This window comes from Carassius gibelio, chromosome B12, assembly GCF_023724105.1.
Source record: "Carassius gibelio isolate Cgi1373 ecotype wild population from Czech Republic chromosome B12, carGib1.2-hapl.c, whole genome shotgun sequence".
NCBI classification, from domain to species: Eukaryota; Metazoa; Chordata; class Actinopteri; order Cypriniformes; family Cyprinidae; genus Carassius; species Carassius gibelio.
Window position 1 is genome coordinate 12,208,145 of NC_068407.1, and position 27,276 is coordinate 12,235,420.

General features: G+C 37.6%; 1 protein-coding gene across 3 annotated transcripts in view; it reads left to right on the forward strand.

Annotated features, from left to right (window-relative positions):
- The window catches only part of LOC127968850 (thyroid hormone receptor alpha), a 145,928-nt gene that overhangs the window by 87,086 nt on the left and 31,566 nt on the right, over window positions 1–27,276 (forward strand). The gene's annotated exons all lie outside the window — the stretch shown is intronic.

The following is a 27,276-nucleotide window of genomic DNA, read 5'->3' on the forward strand; positions in this document are numbered from 1 at the left end:
AAGTAATAATGCACCCATTTCAACCTAGATGTTATAGGATTCAAAGTAAATTCATCACCGACATACATTACAAAATCACTAAGAAGTTTGTTAATGGGTTGATGATGATCACACAGCGCAGCAACTATCCTTGTTAGTTTAGTTTAATGCAGATGAAGCCTAGTCCTGTAAGAAACTGATGATTCATAGTCGATGGATGTAACTAGCCAGCAACTACGTATATCACCCTGCAGCCCAAGACTGGTTGCCCACTGAAACGAAGCAGGGTTGAGCCTGTGGCCTGTGTGGGTCCTAACTCCCCAATATAGTGACGGCAACATTATACTGTCAACAAGCACCATCCTTTGGATGAGATGTTAAACAGAGGTCCTGACTCTCTGTGGCTATTAAAAAAGTCCTAGGATGTCTTTTGAAAAGAGTAGAGGTGTGACCTGGGCATCCTGGCCAAATTGACCATAATGGCCTCCTAACAATCCCCATATCTACTGATTGGCTTCATCACTGTCTCCTCTCCACCAATAAGTTGGTGTATGGTGGGCGACACACTATGGCTGCCGCCGCATCATCCAGGTGGATGCTGCACACTGGTAGAGGATGAAGAGATACCCCCTCACAATGTAGAGCACTTAGAAAAAGCGTGATATAAATGTAATGAATTATTATTATTATTATTACTTCCTCTGATATTGCAGAATCACTGACAGTGTAGTTTTGATCTGCCAGTTTATCACATTTCTCCAGTTACGTGTCAGGTTTAGCATCATAAAGCTACCTGTTAGAGCAGACGGGAGTGGGGTGCGATATAAAACAGGATGTGGTGAAACATGAAAAGGCAAGTGTAACCACAGATTGTAAGATGTATGTAGCAACGTGGTGCATCAAAGCCGAGGCTGCTCACGGGGAACGTGGTGCCCCGCCGTGGAGCTCAGATGTTTTATTCAGTGCATATGATCCTTTGATTGCTGCGCTGAAGCCGCACAGACCCCGTGAATGCATGCTCACACACACAAGGCCTGTTTATCGGCTCCCTCTTGCAATGTGTTTGCACTTAAAGGTGCAATAGGTGATTGTCTTCAGAAACCTTTTTTGTTATGCTGGTTGAAATTCTCTTCACATCCCAATAGCTATTAAGTTAAGTGGTCTAAATGTATTTATATATTTTTTATTGGCTTTTAATAACACATGATGTATTGCAGTAACGTTGTCTCTGGTCGTCTGGTCTGTGTGTGTATTCATCTGCTCAGGGGGCATGGCTTTGGACGACGATTTGCAGGGAGGGTGGGATGATCGCTAAAGTTAGCATTTTTCAAGGTCTCCTACTGCACCTATAAAGTCAGTATGAAATGAAAATCAACTGTTTACTTTTCTTAATGTATGTTCCTGGTACGGATCTGAATGATTTATGCATGTTTTTTTACAAACATATGGCATAATACATTATGTACCTTCAAGGCTGATGTTGCTAATCTTTTTACTTTCAGCCACTCACCTCCTGCCACCTCTCTCAGTTTGTCTATGGAATATTAATGTCTTCACATTGCAGTTGCAGCTGGATCATGGATAAATATATATATAATGCATTCAATTTTCTAAATAGCTATTTCATTTTAAAGACACCCCTTTTATTGATTATAGAAGAATTTAGAGTTTACTTATAATTCACTGATAACAATGAGTCAATAAAATATTTTAATTGTCAGTTTTGTTTCATTCATTCATTCATTCATTCACCCAAATTGTAATTTAATATTTTAAAATGTCTATTAAAAAAAAAAAAAAAAAAAAAAAAAAAACTTAATATCTAATTTTTGACCTGTAAATACCAACATATCTTGCCAACATATCACAATAATAATAATAATAATAATATAAAATAATAAATGAGCAGTGAGGCAAATTTGATAAAAATCATATGAAAATTGAAGTGTGTTTTATTTAATTTCTACAAAACAACATTTAAAAAGTGAGGTCAACATTTAGTGTTTATATAATAAATTATTAATAAATTAATGGTAAGTTAAATTAACTAAATGATTTCTAAGTACAGATTAAAAACTATAAATTTAAATTTAGTGAGTGTAAAATGCCAGCACGTGTGTGTATACTTTGTTTATGGCTATGTTCAGTAATGCGTAATTTTTCAGCACCTGTTTAACCTGTTTATCAGCACACCTGGCCAGAACTGGTAATAATGTCAAGATCGCCATCATTTGCATTCATGGTCTCTTCTAATGGCGCATTACAAGCACAACATGCAAAGAGTTTTGACAAGGGCATGACCACAGCTGTCAGTTCCTATTCATGCACCCCCAGTTTGGAGCACAGACCAGGACATATGAGGTAGTAAAACATAAGACGTATGTTGAAGCATGCATTTTTATTTGAATTCTGTCAGGATTTAATACGTATATATTCAGGATTTAAAGGGGTCATCGAAAGCCCATTTTCCACAAGTTGATATGATTCTTTAGGGTCTTAATGAAAGGTATTTAACATACTTTGGTTAAAATTTCTTAATGGTAGTGTAAAACAACACCCTTTTTACCTTGTCAAAATCAGCTCTGTTGTAGCATCCTGTTTTAGTGCATGTTCCTCTAAATGCTAATGAGCTCTGCTGACCCCGCCCCTCTCTTCGGTGGGGCGACCAGCTGTTCTCACGAGACGGTTTACTTTAGCCATGGAACTTGCTAACTAGCACGTTATTAGGAAAGGCTATTTGCAAAGATTCATAAAAGAACCTTACACTCACTTTGTCGGTAGGTGAGGCTGGATCACAAATGATTTGCACAAACATAAACACATTTAGGTAGATCGGGGGTGCATTCCCTTTAAACATTAAACGTTGATGTATGAAGCCATCTGTAGGTTTCCTTCATATTGTCCTCTGAATAACCATAAATGGATGTAAAAAGACTTCTTTAGCTTATTCTTGAGATTTTATAAAAACTAGTGTAGAAATTATAGACGATCCAAGGAAGAGGTCATGGTTATAGAATTAAATGCTTTGCATTGTTTTTGTTCCTCTTTCTAAAGGTATCACCAAAAGAGAGCATGTTGAGGGATTTTCAGTGTAGACAGACAGAAGTGGATCTTACAGTTGTTGAAAGACAATGTGATGAAGTAGTAGAGTGCAGAAACATTCTCTCTCTCTCTCTCTCTCTCTCTCTCTCTCTCTCTCTCTCTCTCTCTCTCTCTCTCTCTCTATATATATATATATATATATATATATATATATATATATATATATATATATATATAGAAAGGATGTTATTATTGACTTATTGCTTTATCATGCACAATATGGCCAGTAAAATGCATTAAGAAAATAATAGTTTTTGATTTCATTCTTTAATAGTGACTATTATTTTCGAATCTTTGAATCAATACGATGCATTAGTTTAACATTACAGCAGTACAAGTGTTTCATACACATTCAGAGACACGTTAATCAAAAATGCTGTTAGCAATTTCTGAAAGCTTATTTTTGCAACAACCTTTCTACAAGAAGCCCCAGTTCTGTCTAGTTTTTCATACTGTATACAGGCGCAAAACTCACAGCAGAGCTGTCAAAATGATGCTACGCCATTATAAATCTGTCCTCTAAACTTTCCCTCTGACTCCGTTCTTTGTTTCTTCTCTTACGCTCAAAGAGAAACATCTCGGTTATCAGCTTCTGAGTAAACAGAGAACATCTGTGGTTCATTTCTAATTTCAAGTGAAATTGCTCATTAATTATGTGATGAGCAATAATTCATTCATTGATGAAATTCTCATTAGTGTGAACAGCTGGTGTGGAGTGGAGGTGAGAGAACATTTGAGGAAGACTTGGAAAGTGTTCTTTTAATCTACATGAGGTTCTGTGGTGGGATTGTTTGGTTGTTGTGTATATGATAGTGTGTCTGTAGGTACTCAAATGGGAAATGGTCAGCTCATCACAGACACTATCATATCAACATATCAAAAAAATAAATAAATCTAAATTACAAATCAAAATGAGAGCGAGTAAACTGCAGCATTTTCATTTTTTGAGCCTACTGTGATATATATATCTATATATATATTTTTTTTTTAATTATTTTTTTTATAGTAATCAGATATGCACTGTGTTTTGTGTGTGTTTTCCCTGTTCTCTATGACTGTGGCTAGTCAGATTGTTTAATAGAACTGCAGAGATCTTGGGGAGAAGCCAACACTCGTAATAAGCATTGTTTTGCCTCATTAATGAAAGCTAGAAATGATCAGTGTGTGTAGTAGTGAGTGTAAATTGTTGTTATTGCATTCAGGTCCATTAGCTGTTTCTATCTGATAAGCTTCTACTATATATTGTAGAAACTTAATTTTCTGTAAAGTTGTTTTGCAATGATTTGTATCGTAAAAAGCGCTATTAAAAAAAGACACAGGAAATGAAATGAAAACTATAATTCTTGAACAATAAAAAAGCTCCTGGTTTCTCCTGAGCAGGGTTGCCAAGTTGCAAAATTGTGCTACTTTTAGACTGTTGCTGCGAGTTAAAGTGATCTCTCCCCCACCCCTCTGAGCATGATTTCAATGGATTGGACCTCTGATGTAGGGGGAAACAGTGGAAAAAAACACTATTGTACTAGTTTAGCTAGTTTTGAATTGCAGTCGTTGGCTGTTTTTGTTTTGCAGACCTGGCAGTCCTGTCCTGGAGTTCATTTAGATCCATGCAGCTCATGATCTGGTGTTTTTAATGTCGGAGGGGCTCAGTTCGCAGTAAATGCTGCTCCACACAAACCTTCCATCTTGTGCATTTGAAAACTCAAAATGCATCAGTCATCTTTTCAGTTTTTTTTTTTTGAGAATTATTAATCTGTCATCAACAAAGATAAGTTTTGAGGTCTTATTATTATTATTATTATTATTATTATTATTATTATATGCTTATTTTTTTCATTGAATCATATTACTGTGGGAAAATATTTATTTATTTGTTTATCTTTATAATTGAACTAAATTTATATATGTATTAATACTAATAATAATAATAATAAGCAATAATGATGATTAATAATAATAATAATAACTGCAAGTGTTGATACAAAATGAGTTTAAAATATAATAATTATTATATAATTATAAGTAATTATAATAATAATAATAATTATTATTATTATTATCATCGTTATTATTGTATAGTAATTAAATGAGTTCCATAAAAAAAAAATATTGTGACAATTGGCTCTATTAAAATCAATCAAATCTACAATATAAAACTAATATAGAGCTGGATCGATTTTCCTGATTTAATCGATTAATTTGAATTTATTGTTTTGTCAAGATTTTACCTTTTTTTTTTTTCTTTTTTTTACTCGAGTAATCACAAGTTTGAATAGAAATATTACCAAATGTTAGAATTAGACACTTTGACAATATGCCGGCGATAACAGTAAAGAGAAAGAATGATCCGACCGCATGTCGGCGCATGTGATTAACCGCTCATGTGTGACGCGCTCTGTGAAGGATCGTAAATATAGCGCTATTGTTGACAAAGATGCAATGCGGGCAGTGGAATAGGTAAAACGTGCAAGAAGATGGGAGTGAACTTCTTTTAACTTGAGCACTGTGTTTTTAGAATGGCGTTTCATGCATGAGACACTTCAAGTGACGCGAATGCAACAGTCAACCATATCTCTGTTTGCAAAGGAGAAAACAATGCCAAAAGCAGCACAATCAAATAAAAAACCTGTGAATAACTACTACTGTACGTTTGATATTTAATGTTTGCATCATGGTGACAGGCTGAAAGCTGCTGTTATTTTGAAAGAACATTTATAGTTAATAAAAGTTTGCTGGTGTTATACCTTCAGTCATTTTGAATGTGAATAATCTTGACTTTTGAGATTTTCTAAAAGAATCTTCCTTAATTTTTTTCTTTTTTTAGAATTGTGTTATTTCTCAACACATAATATGTATAAGACAAGTTTGTAATATGTAGTTGTAGTTTTTGCATCTTTTCTGCAAAGCTTTTTAACAAGTGATTTGTTTAACATTTGCATCATGTTAACCACTTCATGTGTGCTGCACGTGGAATAGAGTTTTCTTTAACAAAGAAAAAGTAACTCGAATAATGTTGTAGTTACATATTCAAGTTGACTAGATGAAATTTGTAAAAATAACAATAGAATCAGTCAAACATTCTATCTATATTTTACACCCATCCCTACTAATATATATATATGTGTGTGTGTGTGTGTGTGTGTGTGTGTGTGTATCTTTCTAGAGATGCATCTGTCACCATATTCACCCCTGAGTTTGCATCTCTAAAATTGCTCTTTGACGAAAAAGACCATTAAAATTAATGCTGTAACCAATTAATAAAAATAAATAAGTAAATATGGAATTTTTGTTTGAAAGCTATGTAGTTGCCAAAAATTCTTCTGGGAGCAGTTATGGTGTGAAGGTATGTAGAAATTTGTTCATCTGTTCCATTTAAGTGCATTGTATTGCTCAACTGTTATCTGTGCGTATTACTGCAGATTTAGTAGGTCAGTTGCAGCGAATAAAGGACAGGATGCAGTGTACCTGAACAAGACGATCTCCTCAGATCCTAGCTTGATCGAGTACAGACGTGCCTGTTGAGGGAGACGTTGTCATCTGTTACATTGTTGGTTTGACACGCTTCAATCTGCTGCTCTTTCCCTCAGTGAAATGATTAAACGTACTGTATAGAGTGTTTGTGTTTGGGCCCCTGCAGGAGGGCCTGGGGTACTGCGCCGGTCATGTGGGGATCGGTGGTGAACGCCGGTCGCTGCAGGAGTGAGTTAGCTGGAGACGGCACAATATTTACCTCATCTGTTCAAATGATGGCGTGTTGAGAGAGAAAGGCATGGCAGCATGACGTTTACTAAAGCAGGATGGAACGAGACCCAGAGGCCTCACAGACTCTCCCAGCCGTGACTGTTTTTCTGAGAGAGCGCTAACTCCCATGAACGATATACACTTGACAGAGAGCCACTGCCTTTTGCTGTGTGTATGTGTGTGTGTGTGTGTGTATCTTCTGACTCTATAAGTAGCATTCCTCTTGTGAAACCAGAGTCATAGAGAGTGCTGAGGAAGAATGGAACCTATTAAGCCCCACCACTTAATCAGAGTCCCTGAGCGTCCCTCGCCTCCTGCGGCGTCTCCCTCGTCGTGTGTCTCAGGTGCACAGCCCCTCCTTTTATTCGCCATTCTTTACCATTTTTTGTTTCTCTTCCAATCCGTCAATCTCTTTCTTCTCTTACCGCCTCTCTCTTTTTCTCTTTCCCTCTCAGCTGTACAATTGCACTTGGAAAGGGAAGGTTTTGGGGGGAACTCATTTTCTTTGTCCTTGAATATTTAAACGATAAAGAAGCTTGATTTTAGTAGATTTGTCTTTGTGTCTCTAGCACTTTTCCTGGAAAAATGATTTTCTTAGCCAGTATTGTTTTGTCTTATTGTCTAATAAAATACCTAAGCAACCTTAAAACTAATTTACTAGAGAAGCAATATTGTGTGAGATATTTAGAGTTATTTTCAAAGAATACACTACCGATTTAAAGTCTGGAGCTGCTTGAATCTTTCTACTGTAATTAAGTCTCACAAAGTCTGCATTTTCTTCAGTGTCACATGATCCTTCAGAAGTCATTCTAATATTCCTGATGTGGTGTTTAAGAAACAATTATAAGTGAGATCTATGTTAAAAACAGTTGTCCTGTTTAATATATTAAAAAAAAATTAAAGATATATATATATATATATATATATATATATATATATATATATATATATATATATTTTTTTTTTTTTTTTATGAAATTCATGATAGATTTTTTTTTCCAGGATTCTTTGATGAATAGAAAGTCTGAAAGAACAGCATTAAAAAAAAAAAGAAAAATAAATTAGTTTTAATATTATAAAAGTCAATTCTAAAAGTCATTTTTAATCTGTAGTCTATATTGAATTTTGGAAGTGTATTTTGCACTCTCCAATTCTTTGATATTTTTTAAGCCAAAATCTAATGTATATGCATTTCTTTTTTCCCCTGCACAATATTTTCTATTATTATCTCGTAATTTTACTCTTCCAATTTATTATCTTGTTTAGATATTTTACAGATTTTTTTTGCAGCACTGGCACACATTTGTTATATGCATCTAGCGTGTGAACATCATGTTTGCTCACACCACAGAGCGTTTAAGCGTGAGATATCCCAACTGCCCTCACTTGCAGGTGTGCTTCCACAGGTGTTCTTTGTGTGTTGGTAAATTGAGGCCTTTTTGTAACAGAAAGCCCTTGAAGTAATGCAATCTTCCAGCACATCTTCCTTCCATACCTTCTAGTCTTCCTTTTTGTCTCTTTCTTTATCTCTCACCTTCCGCTTTTCTGTTCAATCCGGTTACTGCGAGCAGCAAAAAAATGAATGCACTTATTTTAATAAAATTTATTGGTGAGCAAGAGAATTGGTCAGAGACTGTCAACTCAGTCATGTTTAATTCAGCGTGAAATTCTCTGTGTGAAATAAATGGATGGAAAAGTTGATATTGTCCATTGGGAATTGACTGGATAGTGACGAGTGGGCGTTTCATGCAGAATTTTTGGAGAATTTCAGTTTTGAAGCATTAGTGATTAAAAGGAAAGTCGAGATGGATTAAGTTTACGAAAAATCAACGTTTTCTTTGGAATCACATGCAATGACGGATTTTGTACAATGCTCATGCCACAATTTAGTCTGGGCTGACTACTGCCATAAAAGAAAGAGGAAAATGAATCATGCATGAATACATCCTGACTCATAATCCAAATGATTCCAGTTTTTACGCATTTGTGCATTTAAGCTGCTCACGTTTAAAGTTAGTGTTTATAAAGTTAATTGAACCGAATTCAGTAAAACAATCCTGCGTTCAAAGATCAGCTACTGTATAGCATTACCGGAGATTACAGACGACAGCTCCATGAGGAAACCTGAGCGTTATTGAATCCGTATGTACCTGTATGTCAGGGCGCGAGCACCACTGTAGATGTGTAACAGTGTAACCTGTTTCTCTCTTGCTCTCTTTCTCTCACTTTCTCCACCTCTAATGCACAGAACAGTGGCGTCTTTCTCCCGCAACCCAAAGTGTCAGTTTCATCCTCGTCATCTTTATACACGGCTTCTGCCAGCGGCATTCAAATCATGCCCAGAATACACTGCAGCACTCTGCGTAGAAGAAAAAAAGAATGTACCTCATGTTTGGAAAATGAAAACCATTTGCTCAAGTGTAGTACATCTCTACAGCATTCACTATTGGATGTTAACACTATGTCTACCTCAAGCCACAAGTTGCAGTGCATTATTTGCGTTTAGCTTTGTTTTTCCCGTCTGAGCTGACCCATTTTTGGGTTTTGATCCACCATTTGAGGACCTTTGTTTATGCTGACTACATCTTCTAAGTAAAATTCAATTCAGTCATTCTTAAGACAATAATATGCTTCTCTTATGTGTCTACTGTACACAACAGACAACAGAGCGAGTGATTTGAGTGCTTCAAAAGAAAGGTCAGCTGGTTTGCGCACTCATCTGTTCGCGAAATGGACTAGAATTCTGGAAATGAAGCATGCCTAGGCTTTTTAGGTTTCCTACAGTAAATCTAATCATATCTGCTTCACAGGGAAGAAAGACTTGAAAATTGAATCCTATCTGCATTAGTTATCGTCACCTTCTGTTTCATTATATGCCAGAATCAGTACCTCACTTTAGTCGTTTCACCTCTACCTGCATTTGGCCTGGACACATGAGTACAAAGATCATGTGTAATGTATGCTTATAGCAGCCAGCAACTGCCAGCCATGTGTGTTTTCTGTGTGTGTGTACTCGGCCTCTACTGCTAATGTAATAGATTTTTTTTTTCCAGTGGACCATCTGTTCTCTCAAAGACTCTCAGATTCCATATGGTATGGATGGAGTGGACACATTCTGATGGAGAAGCAAACCACTGGTGCCACCTAGGGCAGTTTGCCCACCCAGTAGTAAATCAGTCAAATTAAAGGTGCTGTATGTATGATTGACACCGAGTGGTTGAACTAGGTATTGCAGTCCAAATGTTAAATATTTGAGAGAGTTTTTATACCCGGCCCCCTCATTTTCAGACTTGACAAACACACAGGTTGCAAGATTGACGACACCAACAAGAACGAGCACACTTGATGGTGAATGAAATTAAAAAAACTTTATTCTGCCAACCGGCAACCCAGGGTGCCGAAATACAGTTGGGTTGAACTGACTGTGAGTGGGTTTCACAAACCAAAACAATGACGGAATGCACATTTTCAAAGGAGAATAACTGACCGTAGCATTGTTTTTCAGATAAACAAGTAACTATGACTTTTGCGTAAATAAACTCCTGATTTGCTGCTTATTAATAGTTAGTCTGGTAGTTAAGTTCAGGTATGGGGTAGGTTTAAAAGATCTAAAATATGGTCATACAGAATAATCTGATAATATGGGCTTTGTAAGTACTGATGATGTGCCTGGTGTAAAAGGTTTCTCATTTCATTGTCTCGGTCTCTGTCCAGAACAGGTGAAATAATTATAATTGTGAAGGTGAGGTACAACTAATGTTTCTTCATTAAATAACTTCTAAAGTAATTTGAAAACTTTCTCTAAGACATCATTTTGCAAACAGTTTGAGTGAATCACCTCTCTTTTTTACTCAAAATATTGCATTTCTTTTTCATTCTTGCCAGTGTTTAACCATTCAGTGCTCCCACACTCTCACAGAGACTCGGAGTACACAAACATAATGCCAGGACCACACATATGCCACTTGAAAGTGAAAGTGACGTGACATTCAGCCAAGTATGGTCACCAATACTCAGAATTGGTGCTCTGCATTTAACCTATCCAAAGTATACACACACAGCAGTGAACACACACACACTGTGAACACACACCTGGAGCATTGGGCAGCCATTAATGCTGTGACGCCCGGGGAGCAGTTTGAGGGATCAGTGCCTTGCTCAAGGGCACCTAAGTCGTGATATTGCCAACCCTAGGGTTAGGAATCATACTCTCTAATTACTAGGCCATGACTTGAAGTGCGTATACAGTACGTATTTTTTCAGCACTCATGTTAACGGATTAAAGCGTTCACACCGCATGCGGTTGCAGTAGGGCAGTGCATTCCATGAAGTGGTGCAGAGATCGTTTCCGCACTCAGGGTGTTTCCGAATACACTTTTGCTACTTTAACAATGGGAAAACGTCAGTGCGCCCGGGTGCATGGTCGAAATGGGTTGTACCTATTCTCTTAATGAGTAATGTGTGTTTTTTGGGCGTAACATGCAATAATCCAATCAGAGTCTCATCTCCCATTCCCTATAAGAGCCAGTTGCGCTCAGGCCATGATGGTTTTGCTATTTAAATGGCGGAGCTGCTCGTGCTCGAGCAAATAGGTAGCCTAATTCTGATACATGCAATGACTATCCATTATGAGTCTTTATATTTATGTTGTCCACACAATAATATTCTTTTACATTGTAATCCTTTAATTTTTTATATTTGGCATGTTGTGTGCTGCTTTGTGTCCCTGTGTGTTAAATAAGCAGTGTGTACGTGCATTGTGGACCTGCCTATACTAACACGCTTTTAACATAACAAAGAAAAAACATTGCACCAGACTTTAGACCAGGTTTGAGTAGGTCTATGTTGAGCGGAGTCTATTTTCAGATCCTCAAAATGGAAACGCGCCAACAATGCACCTGAACACACCTCTTTTTTAGACCAGCACTTCCATGAGCGCACAAATGCATTTGCTATTTAAACAACACGGTGCAGGATGGGAAAATAAGAACTGCGTCGGGCTGAAACTAGCAAAAACACTTGTGCTGCACCTTGCGCATGATAGGTCACTAAAACCACAAGTAGGTGGTCCCTTATTGATTGAGTGATTCATTCATTCAAACAATTTGTTCTACATGGTTGATTAATTTAGAAACTTAATTTAGATTCATTTAAACAGATTCATGCAGGACCAAAACACCACAGTGTTGCTCTGAGGAATACAAATAAATGTTTTGCTCTGGCTTTGTTTGGAACTGTTTTCACTGGTGAAACAGCAAAATGAAAAAGAAAAAAAAGACTATTGTGTCTACAATGATACTCACTCAATATTAACTTATTGGGCCCTATTTAAACGATCTGAAACGCAAGTGTCAAAGCGCGAAGCGCAAGTAACTTTGTGGGCGGGTCTCGGCGCTGTTGCTATTTTCCCGGCGGGATAAATGGCTCTTGCGCCCGGCGCAAATCTAAAGTGGGTTGGTCTGAAGTAGCTTCATTATTCATAGGTGTGGTTTGGGCGTAACGTGAAATAAACCAATCAGAGCGTCATCCAACATTCCCTTTAAAAGCAGGTGCGCAAGTTCCATTATGGATTGCTATTATTATGGCGTATTTAGCAGGCGCACGCCAGGAGCGGTTCACAGCCGAGGAGACTGATGTTCTTGTAAGAGCAGTGAAAGACAGAGAAGTTGTGTTGTATGGGGATGGGAGAAACCCACCCAAAATAGCGTCGGTTAAACAGGCGTGGGAGGAAATAGCCACAATTGTTTCATCGATTTTTTTTCCTGGTTCTTGACGGACAGACCAATTTGTATATAATATCCTTATATACATATATGTCTTGCCACTATTGGGCAAACAGGTCTGATCCTTAATTACTACAATTAGCCTGAATAATTTGTAAGCTAGATTTATGCCTATTTTTTTTCACATCTTCGTGGCACACCACAATGATTTCCGTCATCTCATGTGTTAATATTTTTTTAGTGTAACAATTTATGATTTGCAAAAATAACTGTTGCATCTGTGTAGATTACATGAGCAAAGTGTATGCGCGTTGTGCACGCTATACATTATGGTCAAGCATGCGCCCTTAAAATAGCATAATGAACAACGCGCAACGCGCCACTGACTTTAGACTAGGTTTTTTCTGGTCAGTGGCGCAATTGTTTAATGGAACCGCAAAATAGCACCAGGGATTGTTTGCGCCGGAACACGCCTCCTTTTTTGCGCTGAACCGCCCAGGGAGCGCAAGTTCATTCACTAGTTTAGCGACGTGCTTCTGTGGAGGGAAAAGCGCGCTTTGCGCGGGTGCAAAATAGGAATGACACATGCGTCGGTGTACAAAGTCAATTGCGCTGGGTGCAAGATAGGGCCCAATGTTTTTTAACTGTTGTGTAAATAGTTGATGCTCGCAATCTAATATTTAGGAAAACAGCCCTCTTGCTTATGTGTTATTACTTAACTATATCATATCATGAGTATAAAAATAAAAAAAATAACAAAGACCCATACAGGTATATATTTTTTTTGCTTTCCTAACTTAAAATATAGAAGCATTTTAACTTCATTCTAATAAGCATTATCATACCATTAATTTTTCTTTCTTAATTTTTTTGAGCAACATAATGTGAGCTAATTAAAAATAACAACTGCGATGTTATTGTAGATCATAAATGTCACACAACCCTAATGAAATCTTCAAGCCTTAATATTCTGATAAGACAAAAGAAGAAAAAAGTTTAGATTTCGGGTGCCACTTGTTGATTGCAGACTGTTTCAGTCTGGCAGATTCAGCTGTTAGAAAGAAAGAAAGGAAGAAGAGGAGGCCTCATCCTCCTTCCATCCTCTTCCTCTGGTTTTCTCCAATCCTCCCCTGTGTGCGGTTATTTTCAATGTTTATGCACCATAATGTTTCCTGACTCTCCTGAGGCATCAGTGTGAAGGAGGGATTGACCCGTCTCATGCTATGTTAGTGGGCCACGTTGAACTGCTGTCCTGTTGATTAAGTGCCGGGGGCCGGTGCTTCTCATTACGGCAGCACATGGAGCCCGAGCTGCCAAACGCATGGAGCATGTGCGAAAAGTCCAACCGCAAGTGCTCTGGGAATTGGAGTCTATTTCCTCTGTACGCCACTGCACCATAAAAGAGTAAGAAACACACTATTATTGTATAAGAAAGGGTCCGTTTGTGCTTTAGGTCATGGTGTTTAAAGGGTCCTCAGGGGCCATACCTACAGCGCTGCGGATTTGGTGAAGATGCGATGTATAATGTATGTCTGAGAAAGGAGGTAGCACCCCATTACCCACAATCCACAGGCAGAGGAAGCACAGTGTTTACCTAAAAATAAATAGACAGAGTTATCCTCAGAGACTTAGTCTTATACATGCACATTTATTAAAAACAGACAGAGGCCGCTCAGCTACACATTCCCAAAAAGCAAACATATATGCAAACATATAAGCACAAACAACCCGATTAAGATACACAGACATATACAGATGCTTTGCTCACAGACTTGAATGTATACAGGAAAACATGATGAATTCCCTGCTAAAAGCTGTCAGGCACCTAGTTTTTCATCTCGCTTCTCTCCTTAACGTTGTGCGGCGTAAGGCCTTGACTCTGTGAAAGGACATGAAGTGAATGCAGAAAAGTGAGGAAACAGAAAAAAAAAAAAAATTAAGTAAATGTTTCATTTCATACCTTGGGGCAGTTTGCCACAAGCCCTCCATCTCCTGGCTCCCCTTCACATGTATCTACCTCTCTATTTTCCTGCATTATCTGCTATCACTTATCTGCATATCTGTGCCTGTTGCGTCTTTCTGGGACTAGTTTGCTCTGAGAAGATTATGAGAATTTGTGTTTATTGTACATGTTTTCCTCACAACCTCTTTAAAAACGGCAGTGAAAATTGCTTGCTGTTTTTCATCTAATTCATGCGTCCTCTGAGAAGTATAATCCAGTCACAATAGGATTGTGTGTGATTTGCATGAATTCATAATCTATCAGTCTGTCTGTCTGTGTCTATCTATTTATCTGTTTGTCTCTCTTTCCATCTATCCATCTGTCTGTCATTTTCTCCACACTTTATTTATTTTCTTCTCATTTTTAATGCCTTGTCCATTTTCATAATTGATTTAAACCTCTGTTGAAACTTAATGGATAAAAGGACAATTTGAAAATAATTAATAAATTGAGATAATAATAATAATAATAATAATAAACATACTTATTTTGCCTTATTTGTAAATGAATCTGCGGTAAAATGAAGTGAACAAAGGACCAATTTCTTATTGACATGGTCTGGAACTTCATTAAAATGAAATTCATCCATTCTTTCCTAACACTGGGATCAGAAGGAAGGAAGGAAGGCAAAGCAAAGACGGTTTTGGCACAACCTGGCACTGCACAGTCTTGCTCTCTTTGGAGCCATTTTGTCACTTGATTTCTGCGCTGACCTCCGTTTGCCTCTCTCGTTATGGCAGTGATGTAAAAGCAGGCGTTGAACCTCTGCGGAGGCGATTTTTTTTAGCCACACATATTATGTCATAAAGTGTCACATCCCACAAACTGTCATTTTGGCAGATTGGCTTCAACATAAACAGTTTTTTTGACTGATGAGAAAGTTTTGGGTTCTGAAACTTTTACAGTACATTGACCGCTTATATGTGAAAATATCAAGGGGATTTTGATTTCTCGGTGTGTTGTAATTCATTGAATCATCCATTAATTCATTCGACTGTTTTTTTTTTTTTTAAAATGAGTTTTCATTTTAATCAGTCATTTTACTATTCTACATTTTTTTAAAGTTGTTCTTAAAATTAAAGAGTATCCCAACAGATGTCTTATTTTTTCCTTCCATTTTCTCTTCATCCTCCATAATTTTCAAGCTCTAAAAAAACCCACAAAAATAAAAGTTAAAACTATAGTTTTAGTAATGCTTCAGTGTCTTTTTCAGTTACTTCTACACATTCAGTTCCCCGCCAGTTTTTTTCCCCCTTCTTTTTATGAACAAGATGAACTCATATGACAAACTACTTTATTCTATACATAAAACAGAACCAAACAGTCCAGAGAACAGCATGTGCTTCAGCGTGACTGTGCCCTGAATTTTGATGGGGTGAGAGGTTGTTTTTGCCTCGAGATGTGAAATGCATCAAGCATGTGCATGTTTAAGGCAACGTTACGGGAATTTCCACCCAGCCTCTACATATGTGTATTATGGATTTTGAAGGTACAATATCCAAGTGTACTAGGGGTGCTAATATGATCCAGGACCACACAAGCGTGGGAGGATGGGTCCCAACTCCGGCACCGGGCCAAAAAAATCAGCCCTCTCCCACAGGCGCCATCATCCTGGTGTGCCGCCACCTTCTCGGCTTTCAAGGCTGCACAACATCCGGGAGAGGGCCCCCACTCACCCACCCGCCAGCACCTTTAGTCTCAGGGGTGCGTGCGAGCGCCCTCGGCCCGCTGTATGCCACAGCGCCCTACATTTATAGCTCATTACGGAGGTGACTGAGATGAGGAGGTGATGGGTGGAGGTGACAGGTGAGGTGATGTAGGGGCGTGATGCAGGAGGAGAGCAGCGTGTGGCTGCTTCAAGGGGCGGGTCGCTGTGCGCCCCACTAGAAGCATTTACAGGCTGTTCACGCCACAATCTGCATGATAGTCTACAGTGTGTCCGGGTTTTTTTTTTTTTTTTTTTTGCAGTACAAGTGTGTATGGTTCTGATTTTTTTCTTTATAAATATGGCCTTATTTATTTCTCTGACTTTATTTGCTCTGGTGTTTATGCATTTGGCCAACAGCTGGTATGTTTTATGCCATGCTGATTCTTGGATTTTCACAGTGTGTGTGTGTGTGTGTGTGTGTGTGTGTGTGTGCACAGCAACAACTGGACATGTTGTTCTGTATTTTATGAGAACTTACAGGACACAAATACTGCTGCCAGTAATAAACACATCAGTTTTCTCTCAAAGTGACAGGCGAGCTGTGTGGTAGAGCCGTGATGAGAAATGAGAGAAGTTCCTCAGATCACCTTTAACACGGTTACATCTTGCATGACTTGGTGTAACTTGAAAGTGCTTCTGCTGTTGTGGTATGTGATGTCATTTCCTGTGTATGTTGAAAGCATCGAGAGTCTAAGAAAACCTAGAGTGTTGGGCAAGCAATTCTGTAGAACACAAGAGAAGATATTTTTTAAAAATTTCACTTTTTTTTTTCCTGTCCATACCATGCTAAACTATAAAACCTGATATATCAGCTCCACAGAAGAAAGAAAATACATATTTGGAAATGACACAGTTAAATGACTGAACATTTTCATAAAAGCTTGTACGTCATTTATTTAGGAAAGAAACATTTTTCTAGTTGCTCTACTCTAAAATGTTTTATTGACTAAATATTGCTCTTAAGTAGATTAAAACTAAATGTTTGTTGGCATGAATTCCTCAAATTGGTTCACAAATTGGTCTGAATGATTCAGTAGCAAGTCAAAATTAATATATTGGCTAATGTAAAGTGCAGACATCTGTTAAAATGATAGTTCATCCAAAAATGAAAATCACTCCATGATTTACTTACCATCACAAGCCATCCTAGATTTATAAGACTTTCTTTTTTTAGGCAAAAACAATCTGAATTGTATCAAAAAAAGTACTGGCTCTTCCGAGCTTTAAAATGGCAGTGAATAAATCCATCATAACAAAGTACTCCAAATTGCTCCGTGGGATGAATAAAGGCCTTCTGGCATCGAATCGATGCATTTGTGTAAGAATTAAAAATATATTTTAAACTATATAAACCGTAATCTCTAGCTTCCGTTCACAGTAGTACCCACATTCATGAGAGAGTGGCGTTCCGGTGTATGACGTAGGCGTAGAGTATAAGCTGCGATGAGAATTTGCTAGTCTCGTGAGAACGGAGTTTTGTTTCAAGCAAAGGAAAACAAATCTCCTCTGTTTATATTGAAATCCTCCAGTATTTTATTTTACAAATCCTTGTTTTGTACTTCTAAATCGTGACTGGTGTTTTGTTTTGCTATCTTCTCGGTGCTTCCGAGTTCGCCACTTCTTACGCTTACGCTACACCGACGTCATTTACTTGAGCGTCATTCTCTTGTGAACGTCCATATGACCGTAAGCGGAAGAAAAATTTATGCTAAAAATTGCTGATAATCTTCCCCTGTAGAACTGATTCTTGTGTTAAATGTACAGAATTTTAAATGTGAAAAACTTGAGAACTTAATCAGAGGGGAAGATTTTCAGTATTTTACTCATATAAGGTTATTGCGCAATACATTCCGGGTCATTCCAAGCCTAAATGAGTCACGTCGAAAGAGCACCTCAAACATTAAACACTGTCTTTTGTTTTCCATGGAGGAAAGAAAGTAAGACGGGGTTGAAACAACATGAGGGTGAGCGAGCGCTGACAGAGTTTTACATTTTAGGTTGATGGTTCCTTTACACAAACAACCCAAGGGGGTTTGAAGTCAGTGAGACTTGCTGTCATGTCTGGTTTTTCCTGCTCTGCTGTTGTGTATACGTCCAGCTTCTGAGAAACTAAGGGAAAGAATTAGAGTGTGAAAGAGAGCTAGTGATAGGCCATGCCTGCAGCTGAGATTGCCCAGACCAGTGAATGCTCTGGCAGCGCATGTGCAGATCGAAGGGCCTTTGGCCAAGATACCACACCTCTCAATCTGCTTTAATTCCAAGCATAACCTACTGGGTGTCACTGAGTCACAGGGTTGTCCCAGCCTCTGCCAATACACACGCATCGGAATTCCCTTTGTTTCCACTTGGCTTGGTTTCTGCTCCATTCATAAAAATACTATACCTGTTTATCTGATTGACTGCCAAACCTCACCTGCTGTGTTTGCTCGGAAGTGTGCTGGAGCATTTAAGCTCTGTCAGATATCTCACGCTCCATGGACGGCAGTTTTATCGCGTGGTATCTCAGTTCTGTACCGCTGCCCCGGGCACAGACCCTGGTGACGTGTATGAATTACAAACAGGTAAAGAGGAATGGAGATAGATCTTTAACTGGGCTCCTGGCCAAACACAGTGGTGACCTTTGACCCCAGCTGTCTCCCTGACCTCTGGCTTCATTCCATTTCAATCTCTCTACACTTGAGTATCTTTTACTTAAAGTCATGCTAATTATATGTGTAAGCAGCAGGGCTGTCAGTTGAGTCAAATATTTAATCACGGTTAATGTAATTGTTTTTGATAGTAATGCATGTAGTTCCTTTTAAGGAAATTAATAATTTAAGTGTATGTGTGATTATTAGGTTCGGTAGTTTGTGTGAAAGACAGTCATAGTGTAAACTTATGCATCAGTGCTAATCACTCTTCTCACTTAAAAAAAGAAAAAATAGGAAATTGAAAACTGCATTATATCCATAGTAAAATATTCCTTACACTTTATGAACTTGTAATGTCTCTTAATTTGAATTAGAGGTAAAGTTAACCTTCTTTTACTCACCTTCATTTTTGGACATACTACTCATGCCAACTACTGTATTTTGTTTGACTCCAAGAAAACATAAAATTCCAATAAAACGAATCCATTTGATTTATGTGCTGTATTATAATTTTTAAAGGTTATTTTTTAAAGATAATTGATTCACTGAAAGCTCAAGAACTCCATCAGTTGACTTTGTGAACAAATCATTTGAATCAGTTTGTGAGTGGAGTCAACCAATTCATTGAAAGATAGGGCTTAAGAGAGTCATTCATTCATGATTTGAATATTGCATATGATGAACATGCCAAAGAGAGTTAGGGCCAATTTTCAATCAATAATGACATCATAATGACACAATAATCACATGAAAAAAATGGGCCCAAAAAGAAACATGTTTTGTGTTCTACAAATAAAACTGTCATACTGGTTTGGAACAACTTTTTAAATTATGACAGATATTAGCATTGTTTAGATTTCACAATTACTTGCATGTATATGTACGGAACACCCAATGTGGCTCCAATCACATTTAATCAGCTCTGAATGTTCCTATCATTTTTTTTTTTTGAAATCCCACAGAATGAAACACTTACGATGTCAAATTGAATAAGCATTTTACATATATTTAATTAATCGCATGTGTTTAACGTTGACAGCTCTAAAAAGTAGGTCATTAGATGGAAAGCTGTGCATTGAGTCTGTTCAGCTTTACGTTGCGTCAGAGGAAGAGCAGTGCGCCATCTGCCATGATCTGAGGGGAAGTTCACAGCCTCCTCCCTTACACTGAACATGCATCTGACTGCAGTGAGATCACTTGATAAGTTGCTAGGCTCAAGCAATTCCTATCGGTAATATGTAATAAAAAATAAACGCTGAAGCATCCATCTTAAAGTAAATCTCAGGTTTTTTATGCCTGACTGACTGGCCTTGTGAAAAATTAATGGAGCCGGATTTAGCTATGCACAAAGCCGGCAAACCCACAGAGAGCTCAGTTCGCAGAATCTTCTTTTTAACCACCTTTAGAGAACATCAAAGTTTTTTCTTTTTTTTTGATTGATCCACCTTAGAAACAGCGAAATCGGGAAGGGAAAAGCCTCTAGTTTGTTTTTCGAATACAGTCACATTCTTGGCAGCGTCATGACCCGTCTTTGCCAAAGGCATGGTGGAATGAGGGAGGAGGCCAATGGCTCTTTGAAGGGGAGTGTTTGTGTGTGTTGGGGAGGTTGGGTCAGTTTCCCACAATGCCCTTCCTTTCCCCTTTTTGTTTCCCCCTAAACATCCGTCTGTGCCTAAGGGAAGTGACTTTGTCAGACTGACCTTACGCAAGATAACCGCCGTCTCGCTGCGTAATCTCCGTCTTGCATTTGAGCAGACCCACCTCATTAATTTTCCTTATTCTTGAGCTAGAGAAGATGCTAAACAGACACTAGGTAAATTTCTCCTCAGATAAGATGGCGATTATTCAAACGCAATAAATGTCTAGGGTGATTTAATGTTGTTAAAGCAAAGTGTTGGATAGAAGAGGCTACGTCTGCCAAAAGAACCTCCTACTCTGCCCATTTGGACGTATTCTACAGGTTCAGAGGAACAATAGTAGATGGTTACGTTTGACGTTGACTTGATTATATCTGTTCTGTATCTATACACTTAAAATTCACACATTATTATATATTGCAAAACATGTATTTTTCTAAATATAGTATATATATATATATATATATATATATATATATATATATATATATATATATAAATAAATAAATAAATAACCAGTTTTGGAAAGTTGGCTTATATATATATATAATATATATATAATAGCCAACCTTCCAAAACTGGTTGACCAATCTTCTCATTCAACTTCCCTCTTCTGTCCTTTTCTAAACCATTTCTCATCCCCTCTTTGTAAACCTGACACGTAGTAGTAACATCTACTAAAAGGTCAACTACCGAGAGACACTAATCCGGCGTGTGGTGACTTAGAGAGGCAGTTTAGCCAGCCATCAATCACACAACTTTATCAGCCCACTCCACCTAATGTAAACAGCAGTTGCTGGGAAGGAGGACAAGTGAGGCAGGGTCCAGCATTAAACAAAATTGCCTTTGGTGAGTATTTTGTATCTATTTATTTGTTTACAAGTATTTGACTAGTGTACATTTATCTTGAAGGTTTTTTTGTCCGAAAAAACCATCTCCGCCATCTGTGTTTTTAGAGGCTGTGCTCGGCTCTAATGGTATTTCAGGCACACATTCACAAAGGAAGGTGTTTCTTCAGTTTTATTTTAATTGGAAGGTGCTACTCAGCAAAGATATGTGTGATAGGTGTATTAGATCTTTTAGTTATAGGCTGAGATCGGCAGTCAAGCAAAGTAGCATTTTTAAGTCTCTTTGACGTACAATATGCTCTTTTTCAAAGGTGGTGGGTTGACTGGTTATATAAGGATCTTGCGTTGGCTTCTTTGTGAAACAATCATTAAAGGATGGTGCCCTCTGACTGGCATAATGACATCTGCACAGCGTGGCCTTCACTGAGATCATATCAAATCACAGTCCGGAATCTTTATCTCCTGGATCATCAGTGCTCTGTCATTAGCTGTTCATAAGTATAGCGGCCAACCTGTCAAATGGCACTAGATGAAAATGCCTTTTAATCTTTCAACCATCGTATAACTTATTGCGTAATTTAATTGTTCTCTGGTTGTGATGTTTAATTGTTTATATAAATATAATTTTAATTATAAAATATTAGGAAGACTGGAGCCTTCTGTCCTGAATTAAAAAAAAAGAGAGAAAGAGTGAAAAAGATTGGCTAATTAACAGAGGCTGTTTCGCTCTGCAACAAACTATCTAATTATTCTTTTTCATGCTGCTTTCAAACCAGCATTTAAAAGCATTGCATTAAGGGCAAGAAGAACGTAGGAAAACAGAGGAAGAAAGAAACAGAGTCCACTTTCTTCTTGCCAATTAAAAAGTTTTAGTGCCGAGTTTGAAAATGCAGAAAGCAGCGACAAACTTAGAGCAAGAAAAATGAGGACGAAAATCTTACTCAGCTGCACCTGCTGCAGTTTTTATATCCAATGTATGCACTGTGTCAACATATATGTCAAGCGTTGCCCCTTCACACACAGCATAGCCACTCCTGCACATACTCAGGTGCAATGCTCCACTTTAAAAATGTATGTGGCCTTTGTGAATTTTTGGCTTCCTTTGCACTTTTTACAACAGTCGCACACACACACTAAAACAAAAAGTAATAATTAGCAAACACCAGTGTTTTTTTTTTTTTTTTTTTTTTACTGTTTATGACCCTATGCTGAATTAAACTTAATCTGGTGTGTTCTCTCTCTCTTTCTCCTGGTCCACCTCCTGTCCCTGTTCTCGCTCAGTTGCATGTTTAACAGGAACCCTGCCTTGTAAAGCTACATTTATAGATCCTGTATGTTTGATTGTATGGGGCTTTATTACTTTGACCTTGACTAAACAGGAGAAAAAGGTAGACCTACAGTATACAGGCATGGGCACTGTAACTGTTTGCAAGCATAATATTTCACCTCAGCTCCACTACAACAGTGTCCCAGTATACAAAATCTCCACAACACAATAAAATTGCTGCAACACATTAAAATTGCCACAACATATTGCATAGGAAAAAAGATGTTGTATTGTGCACATTTTCCTGTGTTATGGCTTGTTTCCATTGCATTTTGCTGTGTTGTGTGGTTTGTTTCGGTTGTGTTTTGTTGTGTCAAGTTTGCTGTGTTATGGCTGGTTATGGCCATTGTGTTGTGCTAATTTTGTTTGGTTGTGGTTTGGTTCCATTGTGTTGTGAAAATGTTGTGGTGTTGCAGCTTCTTTTGAATGCATTGTGCCCATTTCTCTGTTTGCAGCTTGTTTTCATGTTTCCGTTGTGTTGTGGAGATTTTGTTTTGTTGTGCACTACTGGGCCACCATACACTACAGCAAGCGAAAGCTGTTAAGAAGGGAAAAAAAAGAACAAAACTTGCTCCTCCACTATAAATAAATTGTCATCTGAATGCATGAGTTTTCACTCCTCTACAGTGCGAGTTAATCAAAAAAATATATTCTTTGCTGCATTTCCTGTGAAGTTTCTTTGGAATTCTTCAGCTTTTAAGAACTGAATGACTCATATGATTTTACCAATATATATATATATATATATATATATATATATATATATATATATATATATATATATATATATATATATATATTAGGGGTGTAACGATACGCGTATTCGTATTGAACCGTTCGGTACGAGGCTTTCGGTTCGGTACGCGGTACGCATTATGTACCGAACGGTTCGTTGGACTAATTAATTATATTTGAAAAAAAAAAGAAAAAGTTAAATAAAATGATATGCCTTCAACAAGGTAGCCCAATAACCCAAACGACGTAACAGGCAACTCCCCTGACACACCCGAAAAAGAAAAAAGCACCAACTTGTATGTTTATGTTAGGCTACTCAGTCAGGCGCTCGCTCACTCATTACGCGCTGAGTGAGCGAGCAGTTCATGCACGGTACGCGGTGGCCAATGCGTTTAACAGACCAGAAAAAGAAGATCCTCCAATAACCAACAGGTCTGGTGTTTGGGTGCACTTTGGATTCCCTGTAAGCTATGGTGTTGGCTTTATCAATGAGGAGTCAAATTCATGTTTAGTCATCTTCTGAAAAGGTGATGGAAGTACATTTTGACCAAATAAATCACCATTTAAAGCAAGATTTCAGTGGATAGAAACCACAATTTTGCTTCTTTCCTCAAAGTGATTGTATGGCTTTTAAAGACTTTTAAATGAGGGCTATTTTAGTGTTTGTTTTTATCTGTTTTTAGAGCGTGACAGCCACAGTCCCCATCCTCTTTTATAAAGAGTGCAGCATGAACATTTTTTTTTCTCTAAACAATAAAAAAAGTCATACAGGTAAGAACTTTCATTTTTGGTTGAACAATCCCTTCAAGGGCTGTCCACCAATAAGGAGGCAGCATCAGCATATGAAGTACTTTATGTCATGAGCTACTCATAATTGTCTCAAATCCTTTGTTAATCATAGGAGACTCATTTTTGTGATTAGCTGCAGCAGTCCCACCAAATGTCACCAATGTTTGGTAATAACCTGCTTAAAAGCATTTTTACACACACACGCACACAATCGATGGGAACACACTTGAACACACATCAGCCAGACAAGCAGATGAAAAGGCCTGTTAGGCCAGCGACTATGCGAACAGGCAAGTCCGATGAAAGATGATAGGCCAGCTGAGCATTAACTAATGCAGAACAAATGTCCTCTTGGCTTCATTGTCAAAGGGTTGCGTCACTCACTAGCCATGCGCTTGAATCACCAAGCACCTCTGCAGTCAGAATATGAGCCGTTTGGATGCAGTGATATGCGAACGTATCACTATACGAGTATCATGGAGTCTCAGCTCTATGATTGGGCTTTCTCAAGCTTTGATCTTAAGCCAGATCCTTTTCTTTCTCTTCACATACAATAAAACGATCTAATTCCCCTCTCTGGTCCAAAGCCACCCATTCATAGATGGATTCAGAGGCTCGTACGGCATGTTCCACGTTGGTTTGTGTTTGGGGAGTGCACTTAGTAACTGTGAGCATAATAGATACAAAAGAAACATTGATATATACTTACCCATGCACATCTGTCAGCAGATCGCTTTGCATATTTGCCTCGATATATCAGTTTTCACTTAAGGCTCTTTTGTAGATGAGGCCAGACAACTTGTAGAAAGAATTAGGGCTGAGCGATGCTGGCCAAAAATCATATCTCTGTATTTTTAGGATGATGGCAAATTACGATATACATATTGGTATTTTCTGTAGTCAAGGCTGAATGTTCAGTACTTCCACTTTTAGATGAAATGTTCATTTAAATATGGATAATCTCCATGATTAATCTAGGGCTGCGATTCGATTATTTATTGATTAATCGATTAATTTGTTTATTAAAGGGCTTTCTTTTTTCATTTTACTATTTAAAAAAATATGATTCAAAATACTGCCCAATGTTGTCCCCCAAATAATGAAAACTGAAGATTGTTAAAGCGAATATGGTACATTTATTTGTGTAGTCTACACTGTACATTATGAGCAAAATAAGCAGACATTAAAATCACTAAGCTGAAATGAAAATAAATACAAAAGCATAGTCTAAATGTTAACTCGGAGGAACACGGTTTCACTCATCTAAATATAATAATTAATAATTAGTCTTTTACAGCTACTGCTCTCATGCAATTGCTTGTTCCACATTTAGATTTTTTAATCAACAACGAATATTTTAGTAAAATCTATATAAAATGAATATTTTAGTCAGAATTATTGTGCTCCCTTTCTGTTGCGCTTGTTTGACGTGAAGTTGTGAAGTTAAGCATAGACTTGCTTGCTGTCAGGACAAGCCTTTATGCAAAAGTGAAATACTCATGTGAGGAAAACACGTCTCAAACAGAACACTATATCTGTTAGCACATGTATCTGTCAGAGCACCTGACGGGAATAGCTGAGCTAAATTGTATTCTCATGAGCTAGTTTGTGAAGTCCTTAATATAAAGCATGTCTCATGTTAAGGACAATTCAGGTCTTGCAGTTTTCCTGCAGCTGCTCCCTCTGTGCACTTACTTTGTACAGATGCACTCACAACATCAAAACTACTGTATATCTGCATTATTTTTGATAATATGTCAGTGAAAATAGTCAATATAAAAGGAATCCTGGATCAGAGGCTGTTTTTGGACTCTTAGTCTGACCTTATTGACCTCTGACAACAGCAAAACAGAGACTAAGTTTAGATACCGATTTGCTGTGTTGCCAAATCCCCAATTTACTTGTACATGTTTGCTTCCTTTGTCTAATCTCATCTGTTATGTTTAGACTTGTATGTCAATTTCAGCACAGATTGCATACACAATTAAGTCTAAATGCACAGTTAAAATACTGTAAACGATGACGATTACATCAAGTTACCGTTTAAATGGTCCAGCTCATCAGAATCTGTGACCTATGGAACCACGATTGTCGTTTTTCTCAATATCCTTCCACCTAATCCAGATTATCGAGGCAGTCAAGGCCTTGTGATTTACACAGGTTTTAAGACACATTGTTGCTGCCAAAGAAGTGAAAGAGCAGCCTAGTGGTGCACGTGAGCTCCTGGGTTTGCACAGAGAATGTGGTTAAGGAAAAGATGGGATTACGGACCTCCTAATCGGATAATTTCTTCCTGGAAAGTGTGCACGCTGTCTCCAGTGAGCCGGTGATGCTCCGGAGAGCTCATGGGTAGCATGTCAGATGGGACAGACAGCTAAAAGAGGAGGGGGATGCATACACATCTGACACTCAGTTTCAGAGTAGAATGTTATTATAGAGTTATTATACTGGAGTTTTTATTTTATTTATTACTATTTAAAGTAATTGAATATTTTTACCATGAAAGAATGAATGAGTTTATAGTTTGTATTGAGCCCCATAAAAAAAAAAAAAAAAAAAAAAGTGAGATCGGAGGAATTAATACACTGATATAAGATTACTTTTATTTGTAAACTCTCAATTTTAGTGACTATGGTAGTGAAAATGCTATGAATATATATATATATATATATATATATATATATATATATATATATATATATATATATATATATATATATATATATATAAGATAAGTTATAAATAAATAACAAATTTATCAATAAGTTAGTTTATAGTTTGTATTGAGCATTCCTAAAAATAACTGTGGGATTGGAGGAACAATTACCTCATAGCTTTTACCTCCAAGAGAACATTTTTATTTACACACAAAAGTTTCACACTCCCCCGAGAAATTTTGCATTCGCTCTCAAAAGTTTTGCGTTGCCCATGAATCATTGTGTTAGTTCGCAAAACTTTAGCATTTCCCCAGGAAGCTTTCCACTACTCCCAAAGTTTTGTGAACTTACTGTTTGATCTCAGATTCTTTTTCATCACTGTATGTTCTTGCAGCATTCTG